The sequence below is a fragment of the Sciurus vulgaris genome (genome assembly GCF_902686455.1).
Source record: "Sciurus vulgaris genome assembly, contig: HiC_scaffold_261_arrow_ctg1, whole genome shotgun sequence".
Lineage (NCBI taxonomy): Eukaryota > Metazoa > Chordata > Mammalia > Rodentia > Sciuridae > Sciurus > Sciurus vulgaris.
The window spans coordinates 721,227-741,758 of record NW_027632793.1 but is presented as its reverse complement, the minus strand read 5'-3'; positions in this window follow the sequence as shown (position 1 = coordinate 741,758).

Sequence of the window (20,532 nt, the reverse complement as noted above, 5' to 3'; positions counted from 1 at the left end):
ATTAACACCCATAAATTAATGATTTTCTATACATCACTGATGAGTAATATGAAAGAGTAATTAGTGAAACTATCCCACTTACTGTAGCCATCATAAAATTATTGGGAATAAATCTAACAAAAGAAGGGAAATACCTCTACATTAAAAACTAGAGAACACTAAAAGAAACTGAAGATTGGAGGGTACTCCATGTTTTTGCATAGGAAGAATTAATATTGTCAAATTGGCCATAGTACTTAAAGTTTTAAAGCAATTCATATGAAAGTTTAAATGACATGTTCCATATAAATAGAAAAATAAGTCATTAAATTAACTTGGAAAAATAAGCCCAGTGTAACAAAAGAAATAATTATTGGAAAAGTGAAGTAGGATGCATCACAATACCAAAACTTAAATTATAATACAGACCTATAGTAACAAAATAGCATGATATTGGTAACAAAGCAGATATGAAGTCCTATGGTACTGAATAGAAGACACAGAGGCAAATTCACATAAGCATGTTTATCTCATAATAGATAAAAATGTCAAAAACATATATTGGTGAAAAATAGCCCCTTCAGTAAATGGTGGTGGGAGAATTGGAAATTCCTATATAATAAAATAAAATGTAACCCCTATATCACACCCTGCTCAAAACCAAATTCAAAGTGAATCAAGGATATAGGCATTAGTACAAAGACCATGGGCCTACTAGAATAAAAATTAGGCTGAAATCTTCATCATGTTGGCCTAGGAACTGAATTCCCCAACAAAATGCTTAAAATTCAAGAACTAATATCATAAATAAATAAATACAATGTTATCAAACTAAAAACATCCTCTCAACAAAAAAATCAAGATTATGTACTTAGAACCTGCAGAATGGAAGAAAATATTAACAATCTTCACCGCAGATGCAACATTAATTTCAAGATATAAGAACTAAGAAACATCCAAACAACTAATAGCCCAATAAATAAATGGATATAGGAACTCAAAATGTACTTCACAGAAATATTAATGTAAAAATATATTAAAACCTGTTCAAAATGTCTAGCAATTAGAGAAATAAAAATTAATAATACACTGAGATTCCAACTCATTCGAATCAGAATGGCAATTATAAAGAATACACATAAAAATAAGTGTCAATGATGTTGGGTAATAGTACACACTTCATTACTGTTGGGTCTGCAAATTTGTGTAAACAGTCTTCAGTGTGGTGATTCCTCAGGAAATAGAATGGTACCAATGTTTGACCAGGGTATTTCACTCCTTAGCTTATACCCAAAGGACTTAAATCAGCATTCATAGTGACATGGCCACATCAATGTTTACAAAGCCATGGAACCAACATAAATGGCTTTCAGCAGATAAATAAAGAAAATGTGATACATTTACACAATGACAATTACCCATAAAGGAGAATAAAATTAGGGAGAGAGGGAGGAGTGAAGTTTTTGCATATTGGACAGGAGGTAGTGAAGGGCAGGGGAAAGGAATGGGAGTGGGGCACACAGTAGAATAAGTCAGAAATAATTTAATTCTGTTCACATATGAATACTTGGCCAGTGTAACTCCATATCTTATAAAACTATAAAAAATGGAAAATTAAATTTCACATATGTATTATATGTCAAAATATATTCTACTGCCATGCATAACTAATATAAATAAGTACAAAAATTTAAACAGAATCTATGGTGAGTATCCTCAATGGCCTGCTTAGCATCTAGTTCTTAATAGTCCCTAAGACATGCATAGCCTCTGTGAATGTCAAAGACCTGCATAGTCTTATGGTCTTCTAAAGTAAATGATGTTAATTTTCTGTAACCTTTGTAGCTTCCATGGCATGAGTAAAAATTATGATATCAGTATTCTTCATGACTTTTTTCCCCTCTGTGACCTGAGTAGCCCCCATTACTTTTATAGTATTTGTATCCTGAACCCTCTTCTATCTGCATACCCTCTATGATCTTTGTAACCTCTATAAAATGTGCACCATCTACAAACTGTTTCTTCTATGACCTGCTACAGTCAGTTGCCTCAACAGAATATAAAACCTGTGGAACACAAGTGGATAAATAGCCTCTATTGCCCATGTGTCCTCTGTGTCCTGAATAGCATTGATGAACTGAGAATTCTTTATGACCTGCATAAACTTTATGACTTCCATATCCTCTATGGTCTCAGAAAACTTTGATCTATGTAAAACTTATGGACAGAATAACCTCTTTAACTTTTCTATCTTCAATTTTATTATAACTTCTATAATCTGAGTATTCACTGTGATTTACATACTTGTATTTCCTGCAGAATATTTCTGACCTAAATAGTCTCTGACCTGAGTAGTCTAAAGGGTTATAGTAAAACATAGGAACTGCTTAGCCTCTAAGGTTCGAGTTGACTATATAAACTCTGTAGCCTCCATGACCTTAGTAGCCCCTATTATCTATGTAATATCTATACCTGAGTGTTCTCTATTGCCTATATACACTAGTTGACCTGCATGACCTCTATTTTCTGTGTAGTCTGTCTGACATTCATAGAATCTATTACCTGTGTATTTTCAATAATTTGCACAGTTTCAGTAAAAGTATCCTCTATGATCTACTTCATCACTATGACTCGTATTTTTTTTTTATGGACTGAGTAGTTTAACTGTCCTATATAGACACCCGGGCCAGTGAAGCCTCCATGACCTCTTAGCTTTTATCAACTATGTAACCTCCATGACCTGCATATCTGATATGGACCATTTAGCCTCAGTGGCTTGTGCTTCTCTATGAATTGCATAAACTTATTGCCTGAGTAGTCTTAATTACCTGAGTACTTCCTATTAGTACCATATGGCCTGTATAGTATTTAGGAGAAATTATTCTCTAGTCACTATGTAGCCTCTATGTATTGATGTTCTTCAAATCCCCAGTGACCCACTCTCTTCAGCCTCATCTCACTTTCCTACAGTTAACACAGGGTAAATCCATCAAGGCATTACACTACCACTCAGATTGCAACTATCATAATCTAATCATTTTACCATAGATCATTCTTATATCCTCACACGTGTGAGATTTTGGGGCACCTCATACCTAAACCATAACTTTCCCCTCTTGTCCACCAACACGCTTATACCTATCTCACATTACAAAGTACTTCTAGTTTATTTCCAGGAGTCTGCATATTCTTAAAATTTCCAGCATGCAAATCTAAAGTTTCTTGAGGTACAGGTGTACTCTCAGCATGCATTGCAGTAAAAACCAAAAGCCACTTACAAATGTCCAGTATATAATGACACAGGGTAAACATCTACATTCAACAAGGGAGATACATCAATATATAAAGAAGGAAAGAGACTAAAACAAAACTAAGGAAGGGATGGAACCAAAATAAGACTAAAACCTAGGCACAGAGGTGAATGCCTATAATTTCAGAGGCTCAGGGTGTAGAGGCAGGTGGATTGTGAGTTCAAAGCCAGACTCAGTAATGGTGACTTGCTAACTATCTCAGCAAGACCCTGTCTCTAAATAATACAATATAGTGCTGCACATGTGGCTTAGTGATTGAGTGTCCCTGAGTTCAATCTCTGGTATCCAACCCCAAAGGGATTAAAATCCAGCTGGAGAAATAAGATCATAATTCCACATCCAGGATCTGGGACACATGACATTGTGTTGTTCTCTCCAGAGAACTGTGCAGCTTCTACACTAGAGTTTTCTGGGTTGCAGCCCACAAGGTCTCTCTCCTGCCATGGTTCCTATTCAATTTTTACAGCTTTCCTAAGGACATGTTTTATATGATGAATATTTTTTAATCTTGGGAGTCCTCACCTAAGTTTCTGTTTTCTTTTCAAATCTTCTTGCATCACCCTCTCAGAAGCATCCAGCTGAGTGTTTGACCCTGAATCACTTTGCCTGGTCTCCCAGGTTCCCCATTGAGACCTCAATGGAAGCCTCCATGACCCTCTAACTCCATTATATTACATTCATGCAGTATCAGAACAGCAATGTTGATGTCAAGTTCTGCAGCATCTTCGCCAGAAGCAAATTCTTCTATTACAACAACTGTACCAAATTATGAATGTTGTGAATGGCCCAGCATGGTGTAAAAACATCCACAGTCTCCTCATAATCAGGGTCTCCATGGTGTCCCTTCAAAGAAATTTTTATATTAGAACTCTTGAGTGTGAGTTAAGTGTGATCTTGACAATTCATGATATACCCTAATGCCACCTTTTCAACATGGACCAAATATTCTTTATGGCATGCACACTTTCATCTTTTTCATCTTTATGGCTAAAATAGCCTAAATGACATGTATTTCCTCTTTGTACAAGGGGTGAAAATTTCAACTGTGCCTCAATTAGAGTCCTATACATAACATAAAGTATTTCATCTTATTAAATTTGAGTAATTCATCTGAATTCAGAAATTTTATGATTTTTTATTTTTTGGAATATGAACAAAAAGAGGCCAACAGAGAGGAAAGAATATTGATTGTTCCAGGTATGGAAATATATTTACTAGAAGGGAAAAGAAAATGTTTCTGGGAAGGCCTGGGACCTAGCAGTTTGTGCTGTGGTCAATGTAGGCAGGGAAGCACACCTGGTACTGCATGGCCTTGGGAGCAGTCACAACTGGATTCTCAATGTCAAGGTCCCAGGCTGGAACCAGCTGGTATCTTGGTGCAGAGACTTGTAGCTGAGAGGCTGGCCCTGGGTGGCCCCCAGCTGGGGAGGCCAGAACCAGCAGATGATATCTGCTCGTGACCCTGTGTCCACTGCTAGATCTCAGGAGGACCAGCCTGTGATGCCAGTGGCAGTGACAGAGGAGTGAACGTGACTGATGACCATGTTAAGTCAGTCAGCAGAGTAGCAGCTCCCCACTGGAGCAGGAGGGCAAGTAGGTGGGGAGGGCTGTCACTGGCTTGGCATTCAGGGAGAGCCATAACTGAGACTGGTGATGAACCACAGCATTTAACAGGTGGCTGTGCCCATGTAGCTGCTGGCACTGCACTTGGCACATAAGGCACATGGGCTCTGGTGGCCTTTGGTAGGGAGTCTCTGGCCAAGAATGTCGAGGAGCTGTTGGTCATGGTCCACCTGGGGAAGAAGCCACCCCCCACCCAAGGAGAGTCCCTGGACCAAAAACCTTACCAGCATGCACATCCTACTGCAACTGGAATGCAGCTATTTATGCCATAGACCCTGCAGATAGAGTTCAGTTCCCCCAAAATTAAAAAAGCAGAAAAACTCAAGACAAGAAAACCCAATAGGGTCAGTGATTTCAGCAATATGGCAAACTGCCCAGCATCAGGAGACATAGGGAAAAAATATTTTTTTCAATTTCAGAGTGTCATTTGCCAAAAAATGAAGCCACAAATTAGAAAAGAAATAGAAGACAAGGTTGAAAAGAGGAGTAACTGTGAGAACAAAGAAAACCAGAACAGAATATTAGACTGTCCTATTGAAAAGTCAGTGAGGATGAGGCCAAGTCCAGCAGTCAATGAAAAAGAACTAATGAACACAAATGGGTATTTCCACAGGGCAATCCAAGATGGCAGACTAAAGGGTTACTGCCTCTCCTGTCGCTCCAGAACCCAGGATTCAAGGAGGGGAGGCATTGAGAGACTCGGACTAAAATAGATCCACACACATTTCTGATAGAGCACTTATCTTCAAAATTTATACACAACTTACACAACTTTACACCAAAAATACAAAGAACCTAATAAATAAATGGGTCAAGTAACTGGAGAGAAATTTTACAGAAGAAAATGTACAGGTAATTAATAAATATATAAAAAAAACTGTTCAAAAACTCTAGTAATTTGAAAAATACAAATTCAAACAACTCTAAGATTGTTATCAATTAGAATGGCTAATATCAAGAACATAAGCAATTATAGATTTTGGCGTGGATGTGGGGAAAAAGACAAACTTTTACATTGCTGATGGAATTGCAAATTGGTTCAGCAAATCTGAAAAGCAGTATGGAGACTTCTCAGAAAATGTGGAATGAACCCACTTTTTGCACAGTTATCCCACTCCTTGGATTACTTATTTCTGATCATGTGATTTATCTTTCTACAACTGAAAATGAATGTAGTAAGATGTGCCACTACTAGGAATGTGCATACAAAATTCCATTATTTCCACAATATTACCTTTTATAGATTTCTGTAATTTCTTAACTCAAGGTCACCTAGACAGTTCTATGCTAAAGATGACAAAATTTTCTTTAATTCCAGTCCTTGAATAGTGATTTATACCATGGACAACATATATCATTTCCACCTGGTTCTAAGCTCTAAATTTTCACTTACGAGGTCCCTACTGTTTACTATTGTCTCACTTGCTGCTATGAAGCCATAGGGTGTTCATTGTTTGGATGCAAATACAATCATTTGGTATATAATAGGTGAATAATTATGAGAAATGTAAATATGTTTCTGTCTCCTGGCATGTCTGTGTTTTATAAGTTTTTATTCACATAGATGTAAACAAGTGTATATTATTCTCATGTCTCATAGTCACTAGTTTATTGAATATATATTGATTTTTTGTTTTGGTGGTGCTGGGGGTTGAACGCAGGGCCTAGTGCATGCAAGACAAGCACTCTATTAACTGAGGTATCTCCCCAACCCTATATATTGATTTTATTGAAGGTGACCAGAGAACTTCACTCTCCATGCCTTTTCACGTGACCACTAGTGGTCAGGATTTTTAAGACCTAGTCAGACATGACCACTGAAGTCTCTTCTTTTATCCTGCTCTGTCTTACAAGGTGTTTCAGAACTGTCTCAATTTTTGTGGTATTTCTACATAATGTTTCTTGATCTTTGCTTTATTTGCTCCTCTGTGGTGTCTCTCAGTCCAGCCAAAACCACTCAACAGCTGAGGAGGATGCGGTGATGGAGTCAAAGTAAGACATCCAGAGATCATTTTCAGAGAAAATGATAAACTTTATTGTTACATGGATATGCTTATATTATCAAGCAGTCACTGGGCAGTATATCTCTGAGAGTTGTAAGACCCAATGACCTTACAACATGTGCAGGGAAAATAACCAATGAACTAAAAGGTCACTGGCAAGAAAAACCAGTGGAAAGGAATATGCTCAATATGTAAGGGAGGCTAGGCTACCATAATGATGAGGCTAAGTGTGATTAGTGTGCCAAACACAGTATCCAGGTAAAGTGTGCTGAGCTCTGAGAGTCTCTCTCACAGAGGCAACAGGCCTGTTTCCACCTCATGTTCCCAACACTCCTCCTGTCTTGAAAACTCACATTACATCCTGAGATCAATTATTGTTTTGGCAGATTGTAGGATTTATTGTTCAACTTCAAACTTTCTGCTCAGAAATTTGGAAGAATATATTTGTGTGTATCTGATCTCAAATGATTCTGTGTTCTCAATGTTTTTTACAACCCAATGGTCATACATGAATACTTATAAGATTTTAAAAGCTAACACAATTTTTAATTATTTCATTTTCATGAAACATTTTTGCAAATGCATCCAAAATAATTATCTCAATCAAGAGATCCAAAAAACTAAAAAATTACTTTAAAAGTCTCTAAGTGTGGAAAAAGACTGGGATAGACACTAAAATTACATACCTATAAAAAATGAGAGGGTAGTATGGGAAATTGTGATTAGAGAAAAAAATGTAAATTTTAAGGGTTTTGAAAAGTAGAAATAGTTAGAAAAACCAAGTAATGTGCAGAGAGGAAGAGGTTAAAATATGATAATATCTTCATTGCTAATCTCAGTATTATATTTATACTTCTATGAAAAATGTAAAATCATACCATTTTCAAAAACCTTTTAATCTTAATTACATGGAGAATTTTAAATATTAATACGCTAGTGTTTTAAAAACATTTATTGTTCAATATCACTGTTATATTTCTTGACAATTTAATTTTTTCAATCAAATTAATGAATTGTTAACTTCAATATGTAGTGAAAATATAATTCAATTTTTGAAAAATAATTTTTGCTTTACTTACAATCATTTCTTTTTTTAAATTATCTAAAAAGCTTTATTGATGTACAATTGATATACATTAAAGAAGCATATTTAAGTTTATAATTTTTAAGTTTATAATTCAATGAGTCTGATTTATTTACCCTTTTCTCCTACTTGTAGGTAGGAATAGACATAACAATTTGTGATAATTTCTAACTCATGTTGAGAATGGTTACACTTGAATTGATAACAAGTAGAAAGTCAGCTCCAGCAACATAGCAAAGCTCAAAGAAAGTTAGGAAGACCCTGTCTATAAAATATTCAAAATTTTGGGATGTGTTTCAGTTCATCTTTTTGTTCAGTCCCTTGGGGAGGAAGAAAAAAAATCTTACATTTGAATTAATTATATTTTTTCACCTTATTTTATTTAAAATTGTTTACCAAACATTAATTTTATGCTCTGTTTTATTTCTTTCAGTTTTTATTTTTGTTATATATTTAGTTATGCACATTTTACTATCTCTACTTTTCAGTCAAATTTCTACAATTGTTTTTTCACATTTATGCAATATGGTCTTGGTGATTTTCTTTATTAAATTATTTGTGTGCATTGTACAGCACAAAACATTATGTTGTAATTGCAATTTCATGCTTTATTAACATTATTTTTCAAGTAAAATTTTCTTTTATTCTGCTTTGTTTTATTTATATATTTATATCACTGTATTAATTTATTCCACATTTTTGTTCACTTTCAAGTTTACAGTCTCAAAGTATTATATTACATCAGAGGAGAATTCTTTCTAAAGCACTATAATTTTATTTTGGCATAGGATGATGAAGAGAGAACCCTCTACACTGACAGACACTTCACTACCAAATACAGAACGTCTAATTCTTAGAACTTATGAATTTGTGACCTGGCATAGCAAGAGACATTGCAAAGATAAAATCTAGGCTGAAAGATCCAAGATGACAGATAGAGGGAGGCTGCATTCCCAGTTGCTCCATAACTCTGGTTTGAAGTAGAGGAAAATCTGTTTCAGCAGTCTTTGCTGCTCATGGATCCCCTACCTTTTACAACATTCATCCACCTCCACCACCTTCAGTCTGCCAACATATGGACTACTTTCAGAGTTGATTGCTCACTGACTTCTGCCTATCATCTTCATTTGCCCAATTTCCTGCCTCTTGCTTGCCCACCACCTGTCTTTCACCTACCCATCACCCAACACCCAAGATCTACTTTCTGATTGTCTACTGGTAGACTGCGGACCACCCACAGACCACCAGTAGTTCACCAGATGCCTGCTTTTGCCTGTAAGTCCACTGTCACCATACCCACAGGTTTAGTTACATGTGGCTCCCATCATTTTGGGACAACAGCAAGGACCTGGAGATCCCTGGCCTGAATGACTGCACCCCACATCCAGAAAACCCCTGTCCTGGCTGACTGTGCCCCACCACCAGGACTCCAGACCTGACCCACTGCACCCCATATGAACTTGGTGCCCATGACTCATTCTGAATCTCCCCATTTGCAAACACATTTGGGAGACAGTGTAAACATCTTGGATTTTCCTTAAAGCAGGAACAGAAATTTTTAGGTGGGGCTAATCCCATCCTGAGATGTCTTCTGGAGACTGGAAACTCATTGTCAGGTACCTCTCATGCAACAGGCTACTAAAGACTGGGATGTTTGAATAGGATCTGACTGTCACCATATAGTTTTTTTTTCTCTTTTTGAAAAAATTTCAGTTATTGTTTCTTAATTTTTCTCACTATTATCCTATTGTTTACCTGTTTCCTCAGAGTATCTTTCTCCCTTTTTTCATGCTAGCAGCCAACTTCTATTGACTCCACTTTCAGTTTTTCTATGACCTACTATTTTATAAACTCTTTTTTATTCCATTAACAGTCACATCCTACTCCCCTCCACATCCTCTTTGTCTACCATTAGAAATTGTAGACCTTATTGCAAATCCATTTGTTATATAAAGATAAAAAATGAATCCATCCTCTCTGTTTATCATGGCAATATTGTTAAAGTCTTCAAAGGGGATATTTGGTTTAGGGCTCTATATTTTCTGTTCTGGGTGATGCTAATATTGATCTCCTCATTAAAGGAGAGATTTTGAAAACTTGCAGGGCCACTATAAGCCAATGGGGGGAGAAACTGCAGCACCCCAGATCTGCACTGCCAGAGGGGAAGAAACATGAACAACATATACATAGAAGGGAAGAGAAAGTATTCCAAACAAAGATTCCTTATTAATAGAATCCAATGACAGCATGTTAGAGGAAATGTTAGAAATGGAATTCAGAATATACTTAATTAAAATGACTCATGAAGCAAAGAATGATATAAGAGAGAAAATGCAGGCAATGAGAAATCACACTAAAAAACAGTTGAAAGAGCAACTGCAAGAAGCAAAGATCATTTCAACAAACAAATAATGATTCTGAAAATAAATCCAACAGAAATACTTGAAATGGAGAAAACAATAAACCAAATAAAAAGCTCAGTGGAAAATATTACCAACAGACTAGATCACTTGGAAGACAGAACCTTAGATAATGTAGACAAAATATTTAATCTTGAAAATAAACTTGACCATACAAAGATGAAATTAAGGATGTTAAATGGGCATTTTCTGAATTATCTGTTTATAGTCAAGGTAATCACAATGGACTTTATACATGACAGATAATAAGGTGATGACCAGCATGAAGGTCTGACCATGGAAGCAGATATTGTACTGAAGCCTGACAGTGTGGAGAACATTAACAACAATTACAGACCATAAGTTGGGAGTATATAGAAAAATTCTCAGTTTGAAACTCCAGAAAGCAGCAGGACAGATGCTCAGGTACCAAGATCTGTAGTGGACTTTTAAAAGCAAGTTCTAAAACATCTTTCTTTTATTAACTGATAAAATATTAATGAATTTCTATTGAAGCAGTATAAAGTCAATAAAATAAGAACCACACTTTCACATGGATCTTAACATAATGGGGTAACTTACTTTGGGGTAAAATATATTTTTTTCTTTTAAAAAATTTAAAATGATTGAGTTATTAATAGACAGTGTTGTATAGAAGTTGATTTATGAAAATTCATAATTATTGTACTCAGTCTTATTTTTGATTTCTTATCCCTGGGTCTCTCCTATGATCCTTCACATGGTGTATTTTATTACCCCTGACTCCTATGCTTGGCAATTAATTCAATACCAATCAAAAACTGAAAACAACCAAAATGTGTTGATACAGTTTTTAGAGTTGAAGTCTTAAAATCAAAAAACTTCCACAGAATATGTAATGCTATGGCTATCCTACTTGTAAATGGATCTTTATAAAGTGATAATATAGAGTAGTAGGGCACTTACTTTTTTGCATTATAAAATATTACATTATTTTTCTCCATTATATTCATTCAAATCAATATTTTTGTTCATTCAGTATTTTCATGCTGTTTTAGCCAGATAATCATTGGGTGTAGATTTATCCTCCCATTTTTACCAATTTGGTACATTCACAATTATATTTGCTTTTGACTTTCACATTTTTAAATGACTTAAAAAGCTGATGTGTTACTGATAAAAGATCTTTTATTCAGTTCCATGATAAATGATAGAACATCCAGAAGAATCCATTGGAAGTAAATAAGAATGAAGTAGTCTATACTCTGATGAAAATTAAAGGTAATGTTATAAACATGTGAACACAAAAAGACATGGAGAATTTAGAGTAGTTTTAAATTAAATAAAACTATTTTTATTAGACAGACTGGGTTCAAGTTTAGAATCCAATAGAGTGAGAAATATGGGCTTGACAACAACAGAATTCCTGAGAAAAAATACGTGTGTGCTGAGGTTGGGTATTTTCTTGTTTTCCCCAATGTGGAAGTGGTGAGGAAGAGTATCAGAAGAGATGAGTGGCTGTGAAGATATAGCAGACTTCTGCCAGCAGCAGGGAAAATTCAACTGCTAAGAGTGTATGGATGTATGTGATGTTCTCAGACCCAAACCTACAATCTTAGAACTTCTACCTAGACTTCTATGCATTATAAATAGTATTCAAGAGATGTAGTCTTTACTTTTTCTATGAGTCAATAATGGTGCTGACCATGACTTTCTGGTACTGCTACATCCTTACCATTGGGTGATTTAGTAATGCAGTCTCCATAGAGGCATAGAAGGATTTTATTTTTAATCAACTGTATATCTAATTTTGGTATTAAATGCAATGTATGAATGTTCAAGTTAGTGATAGAAAATCCAATGTATAAATAGTGTCATCTTAGATTATGTATTTTAGCAATGCTGCAGTATTGCCAACATTAGATAGTTCCTTAATCTATTTGATGTATTAAACAGTCATAGTACACAGCTTAGGCTGTAGTGATAGCACGTCTCATATCAACCCTGATGGTGTACTGAGCTCTTCTCAGTAGAGAGTAAGAAGTGAATTTTTGAATATAGAGCCTTGCTCCATTTTGTTGTTTTTTTCTGCTACATATTTTACTTTCAGCCATTATCAGTAACTTTTGGAGAGTTGAGTTTCTAAGAGAAAACCTCCAAGGATTTAGACCATAAAGAAAAAGCAATAGTGACCTATTTCTTCTTCAGCCTGCAATGAAGTCAAAGGTGTGTGTTGACAAGTTTCAAGGGTCTAAAAAAATGAGCAACTGCTTTCTAAAAAGGAAGAGGCAGCATTTCCAGTTAGTAGAAGAATGAAGAAAGAGAGAGGGATAAAAGAACAAGAGAAGTAACTTATAAAGGGAAGATGGAGAAATGTTTCTTTTTTTTTCCCCCCCTATATCCTGTGTTCTTCCTGAGGCTTCAGCTTTTCTCGAGAGTAAAGGAAACATTCAGAGGATGCAGATATTCTCTCTTTGACATTTGGATCAGAGCACTTAAACAGTCATTTGTGTATGTGTCAATTTATTTTATTAGTATTCTTTCTAATAGGGGAAATGAACAGTGTTGTCAATTTTCTAATTCCAGTGGTTTTCTTTTAATCTTAACTAGAATAAAATATATTCAATGATTTTATAATCTTGTCAAAATGTATTCTTCTGTCATGTATAAATTAAAAAGAAACAATAAAATAAAATTTTGAAATAAAAAAAGAAAGTGCCACTTGATAATATGGAAAACACTGAACAAAAAAACTAAACACTTTAAAATTGGTTGTACAGTGTTAAGTATAATGTCATATAGTATTTGAAAGCTCATTCATAAATAATATTATTTTGTTTTAAACTCTAAGATAAAAAGTGAGGAAGTATATTCAATACCAAAAATGGCACACTGTTTTACCACAGTCTAAAATGGTGAAATACTCTGTGTTTTATATGAAATGTAATAGTGTTTGTAAATATATAGTTTTACTCTAAAGAAATTGCTTCCATGAGATAAGAAAATTGGTCTGTGACGGTAAAAGCAAATTGCAGCTAATTTTAATATTCCAAATTATGGAATATTTAATATTCCATAATATATTTATTCCATAAATATTTTTAATATTCCAAATTTACCATCACAGACCAATTTTCTGAGGACAATCTGACATTTCCAACAAAAATTTCCAAAACAATCTTGTATTTTCAATGACCTTTTAGGTTTCTTTGTTTTCTAATGATCATTTGGAGAGGCCTGTAGAGAAATGTTTTCTTCAGACACCTTTGATGAAATCAATACATACCCAGATTCTACTGAATATAAGCTGAGATATGTCCAGCCCTTAAAACCTTTCATATCCATGTGCATATGTACAAAGCAGACACATTAAGTTGACACATGGAAGATACATATTAATATCTCCCATAACATTCAAATTATTAGGTACAAATTGACATTATTTGACATTAAATAAATTTACACAATAATTACATTGTTGCAGTCTGGGGAAAATAGCTAGCATGGGGACTCTTATTCTTAAATTGAAATTCAGAGCAGAGAAGCAGGTGGAAATGACAAGTGTCCTAAATTCTGTAATTGATGATTAATGCAATTGTATGGAAGAAAATATTATAATCAGGAGCATTATTCTTTCTAGACAACTATGGTTGGACAATATCACAGACAGCTAAATATGGCACCCCTTTATGCTCAAAACATTAGAAAAAATAGGGATAGTAGAAACATACTTTATCATTGTAAGTACTATCTATGCTATATCTATGACCAACATCATTCTAAAAGGAGAAAAACTAGAAACAAGGCAGGGATGCCGACTTTCAGCATTTCTATTCAACATCCTCCATGAAACTCTAGCCAGAGAAATTAGACAAAAAATTTAAAGGTATGCAAATTGGAAAAGAACTGAAAATATCTCTATTTGCTGGTGACATAATTATGTATTTAAATGAGCCAAAATATTCCACCAGAAATCTTCTAGAACTCATAAATAAAATCAACAAAATGGGAAGATGTAAGACCAATGCTAATAAATCTATTCATTTTTATTCATAAGATATTAATCCTCTGGAAGAGAAATTAGGAAATCTACCCCATTCACTATAGCCTCAAAAAATATTACTTGGGAATGATTAAAACAAAGAAGGGGAAATACCTCTACAATGAGACCTATGGAACACTAAAGAAAGAAATTCAAGTAAACCTTAGAAGATTGAAAGATCTCCCATTCTCATGGGTAGACAGAATTAATATTATCAAAATGGACATATTACCAAAAGTACTATACATATTCAATGCAATTTGAATTAAAATCTCAATGACATACAACATAGAAATAGAGAAAGCAAACATGAAATTCATTTGAAAGAATAAGAGACACAAGATTTATAAAGCAATCCTTAGCAAGAATACTGAAGTAAGTGGTATAACAATACAAGATCTCTAACTTAACTACAGAGCAATAGTAACAAAAATGGCATGGTATTGTCACCAAAATAGATAAATAGACCAATGGTACAGAATAAAAGACACAGAGACAAACCCTCATAAATAGATTTTCCTAGAAAAATGTGCCAAAAATATACAATGGAGAAAAGATAACTTCTTCACCAAATGATGCTTGGGAAAACTGGAAATCTGCAGCAAAATGAAATTAAACCTGTATATCTCACCCTGCACAAAACTCAACTCAAAATGGGCTGAGGACTTAGGAATTAGACCAGAGACCCTGCATCTAATAGAAGAAAATGTAGTCCCCATCTTCATCATGTTAGCTTAGGACCAGACTTCTTTAACGCATCTCCAAAAGCAAAAGAAATAAAAGCAAGAATCAATAATTGGGATAGATTCAAACTAAAAAGCAATATCTCAGCATAGAAAGCAGTCAACAATGTGAAAACAGAGCCTAGAGTGTGGGAGAAAATCTTCATCAAACACACTTGAGATAGACCACTAATCTCCAAAATTATAAAGAAAGCAAAAAACCTTACACCAAGAATACAAATAACCATTTAATTAATGGACTAAAGAAATAAGCAGACACTTCACAGAAGATCTACAATCAACAGATATATGAAAAAATGTTCAACATCTTTAGTAATAAGAAAAATGCAAATTAAAACTGTCCTAATATTTCATCTCACCCCAATTAGAATGGCAATTATCAATAATACAAGCAATAATAGCTGTTGGCCAGGATGTGGGGAAAAGGGTACACTTATACAATGTTGACAGGATTGCAAAGTGGTGCAATCACTCTGCATAACAGTATGGAGTTTTCTCAGAAACTTGGAATGGAACCACCATTTGTTCTAATTATGCCACTTCTTTGGCCTATACCCAAGGGACTTAAAATCAGCATACGTCAGTGAAACAATGACATCATTTTATATATCAGCTCCATTCACTATAGCTAGATTGTGCAACCAAACCAGACACCCTTCAGTAGATGTGTGGGGAAAGAAACTTAGGTATATATACACAGTGGAATATTATTTAGCCATAAAGAAGAATAAAATTATGGCATTTGAAGGTAAATGGATGCATTTGGAGAATATCATGCTAAGTGAGATTAGTCAATCCAAAAAAATATAAAGGCCAAATAATTTCTCTGAGGAGTGAATGATGATAAATTTCAGGTTTGGAAGAGGGGCAAGAATAGAGAAAAGATGGACTATACAGAAAAAATGAGCGGTGGCAGGGAGTTTGGGTAAGGAAAAATAATACATGTATGATATTGCAAATGAAGTGACTCTACTTCCTATAAGACCTGAGAAATGGTAATTGTATCTCATTTGTGTATAATAAGTTGAAATGTAAAAAGAAAATTTAAAAAAAAAGGAAGAAATGAAAAGAATGCGAAAAAATGTGAAATATTGTATGGTCATACCTGGCATTGGCAAATGTTATTTTGACTTTTTATTTTTATGCATCTTTTTCACACAATCAGAGCTAACTGAAAGGGAGCTTTTTAAATGTAACTCACTCTTTTTCCAGGGTTTAATTGAAATAACTAACAGCTTCTTCTCCATTAAATTGTGCAAATACAGTTGTCCATAGCATGCATTGACATAATAAATATTGCTCTATAATAGAAGTAGGAATCTGCTTATTATTCATGCAGATGGAAATAATGAATGTTCATTTAAGGATTTATGTATTAGAGTCTTAGTTTGTTGGTAGGGATAGAAAAACACCCATGAATACCTAACAAGAACTATACATTTTATATTTAATTTTTTTTAGGCATGATCAAACTCTAAAACTTTCTTGCTGAGCACAGTGGTGCATGCCTGTAATCCCAGCAGCTTGTGAGACTGCAGGAGTATGATCTTGTGTTCAAAGCCATTCTCAGCTAAAGTGAGGTAGTAAGCAACTCAGTAAGACCCTGTCTCTACATAAAATAAAATAGAGCTGGAGATGTAGCTCAGTGGCCAAATACCCTTGGGTTCTGACACCATTACTTCCCCAAAGAATGTTATTTAGGTGTGTTCACAAATGGTGGGCTGATGTGGGCACTGTATCACAAGAGAAACATTCAAACACCTGTGAGCAACATGAAAGCATGAGCAAGCAGATATCTTGATTTGCCAGAAAGTTGTGAATATACTTAGATATGCAACAGACTAATAGTGATAAAAACTTCAAAACTGAACTTAAAACACCCAAAGAATGCACTGCATCCATAATATTATAGGTAATATATTTACAATTACTTCTTCATAGATCCATCTGCATTCAGTCTCTTCTCTTATTTCTCAGTATATCACATACTCATGAGTTCTGTATGAATATAAATCACAAGGAGTTTATTCATACAGGAGTAAAACTAATTATTTTGTAAGATGGAAAATAGTAGACTTTTTCTTGCAATACAAAGGAAAACAGGATACATATGAAATACACAAGACACTGATTTTCCATGATGGCTAAAGTGAGAAGAAATTTGGCTCTTTATGGGAATATACAGTGGCTGTCAACATGGACATTAACAATATATTCATTACTCTTGTGAGACAGAAGCATTGTTCAGTGGTGCTAGATGGAATATTTTCCATGTGGACAGATAAGAATCAACCCTAATATTCTAAATCATGGCTCATATTTCTGAGGAGAATCTGATATGCACAAAAATGTTTCTGAGTATATCTGCTATTTCCAAGAAAGATTTTGGCTTATGTAGTTTATTTATATTTCCATCTTTCTTCACCTTCCATAAAATTAATACACTTTCAAATATTTGAATGATCATCAGAGGCATGCAAACCTCATACATCTATTTAAATTCATGTGTATCCATTTGATACACACATCAAAAACACACAAAAAGGTAGGGAAAGACACATTTATGTTTACTGTAATTGTTCAATTGATTACACAGAAGTTCAGATTATTAGGCTCTCAGAAAAAAAGAAAAAGAAAAAACAAACAAATAGTAACCATTATAAAGAATCTTAATTTTAACTAAGTTAAAATTCATTGACCATATGCAGGTGGAATGGTGTTTCCTCCATTGTGTAATTCATAATTCATGGCCTGGTATTGAAGAAAAATTTGTCATTATTGATATAGAGCTTTTTAGGCATCACTGAGCTAATAGTAATCAAGTCATCAGGAAAATCAAATGTGATGGAATGTACATATATTTGTATGGTCATGCCTTGCATTGTTGAATGTCACTTCTATACATTTACCAGTGCATAAAATTGAATCATATTATGAGTCATGTACAAAAGAGTTTGATAAATATATTAGTATGTGCAGTTCAAAAGGAGATATCTTACACTCTGCTCCATTTACATATGGCACATTATGCAAATACCATGCATAACATGAATTGACACAGTAAATATATCTTGGCATTAAATAATTGATTTTTCTGTTTACATATGAATAAACTATCAGTGAAACTTCACAAGGTGTACAGTCAAAACAATGGGATACTAATTAGAAGAAGTTACACTACATGTGATATATAAAACTACATTACTGCCTTGCATGGGTAAAAATCAAATAAAATATTAATAAATATTCAAAAATATTAGAAGTTGGAATCATTTTATTTTGTGTGCATGCAGAAATCATGCATATTCACGGAATGTGCCACATATGAGACTCTTGCTGTATGCAAAAGGATAGAAAAATATATATAAAACACGATGAAAAAATCACATCTCTTTCTTTATTTACTTTCTCAGAGAAGTTGACTATGGAGAAAGTGAACATGAGATGAAGTATGAACATGATATAAACTGAGGGGATGCAATTATTATTATAAGAGCTACATATGAATACCTGTGAACAATATGAAGAATGAATGAGCAGAAAATATGCTAAGATCTGAGGAGGATGTGAGTGTACTTGCAGCTTCAAATAGGCTCAAAGTAGTACAAATTTCAAGAGCTGGACTGACACACTCATTCAATAAAATAAAACATCCATGTATTTTCATGGTCAATATGCTCAAACTTATTTCTGTGTAGATTCACCTGCTCTCCCTACACAATCTCTCATTTCCCGATAAATTTCCACATTGAATATATGAATGGTTAAGGCTCAGTTTCTTAATAACAACTATGGTCTACATCCTTTCTTTTCACAATATCCTAGAAGAAAAATTGAGCTCAAAATAATCATTGATTTTATGACTGTACATCATCTTTAAATTATGGATCAACTTCCATAGTTCTGTATACTTCTATAAACACCAGATGAAAATATCCAATTCAAGTAATATACAATCACAAAACTATTATTATACCATGTTTTACTTTTACTTTAGAAATTTAAATGTGAAATTTACCTTTATAAATGAGTAAATAATGGTGAGACTATTAACCACGGTGGTAACAATGACTGAATAAGACTATTGATGAATCAAAAAATGTATTTGTTGTCACAGATCCCAGATATTGCCTTGTATTAACTTGTATTTCTTGCTGTTATTTTTGGTATTTACTTCTCATTGTTCAAGAAATTTTAACAGGTTACTACTTATTTATGTGTCATGACTGCGGCCTGGACTCAGGGAGCAGGAGACATTTCCCCATCAACAATGTGTGTGTCCTCTGTATCCTCTGTATGCAAGCAAATTCTTATGAATGGACAGGGTTCGGCAGCTTTAAAGGTGGGATCTGAGTCTCAGCAGAAGGTGCTAGTCCAACACAAGCTGACTTCAATTTTCTTTCCCACATAGAACAGGAATTCAGGGAACAGGAGATAACACTGAAACCTCCAGGCAGGGACATTGAGGCAAGGTACTTTCAAGAAGAGGACAAATTTCCTCAGCACAGAGATCTCCTATAAACACAGGGTAAACTTAATGAGATAGTTGACAAAATGAGATATGTGTGGGAAATTGATCAGAAAATTTTCAATCACAGGGCACATACTCAAGTTCACAATCTCATATTTACTCCTTCCTACTCTGATTATCTCACTTGCTCCTTGTTGAAGTACTTGATCTCATACAAATAGCTCTTTTTACTCACTTTCATTTTGAAAGAATAGTTTCACAATTATTTTAAAAAAATCAATTAAAATAATATCCATGTAACCATTTTCTAGTTTTCTCCAATACATTTATATTACAGCAACCCCAGTGAAAAAAAACTGAAAGAATTGAAAATTAATTTTGACTCATCACATGGTCAGCTGATTCCCTTTCCCTGGGTCTTCAGTTGGCATAACATATTAGAACAGTGTGACAGAGGAATGTGGGTTTACCTCATAGTAGCCAGAAAGGCCTATTGAATTGGGTACACTTCAACAATTTTAATTTATGTTATTGCCTAACTTGCAATAAAGGCCACCAAAACATTGTTAACCAAGTTTAAACATTTAATATTTAACACATATATACTTAATACAAATTATGTATCACACTTTGATTAACCATTTCCCCTTAAAGGATATAATTATTGTAAGTAGTATATTGTGATACTTGTTTAATATTCATTTTCTTCTTTTTGCCCCTTGAAATGAGGAAGAAAATATTTTACAAAATAAAGTCTGTCATTGACATTGTATATAAATAACTTGAATAATGTGAATCTCAGTATCTGGACTGTAGGTTTAAGATGATTATCCTGAGATTAAAAGCCACACTAAATTAGATATAGACTTAAGGAGATATAAGTTGAACTCAAAGTGAG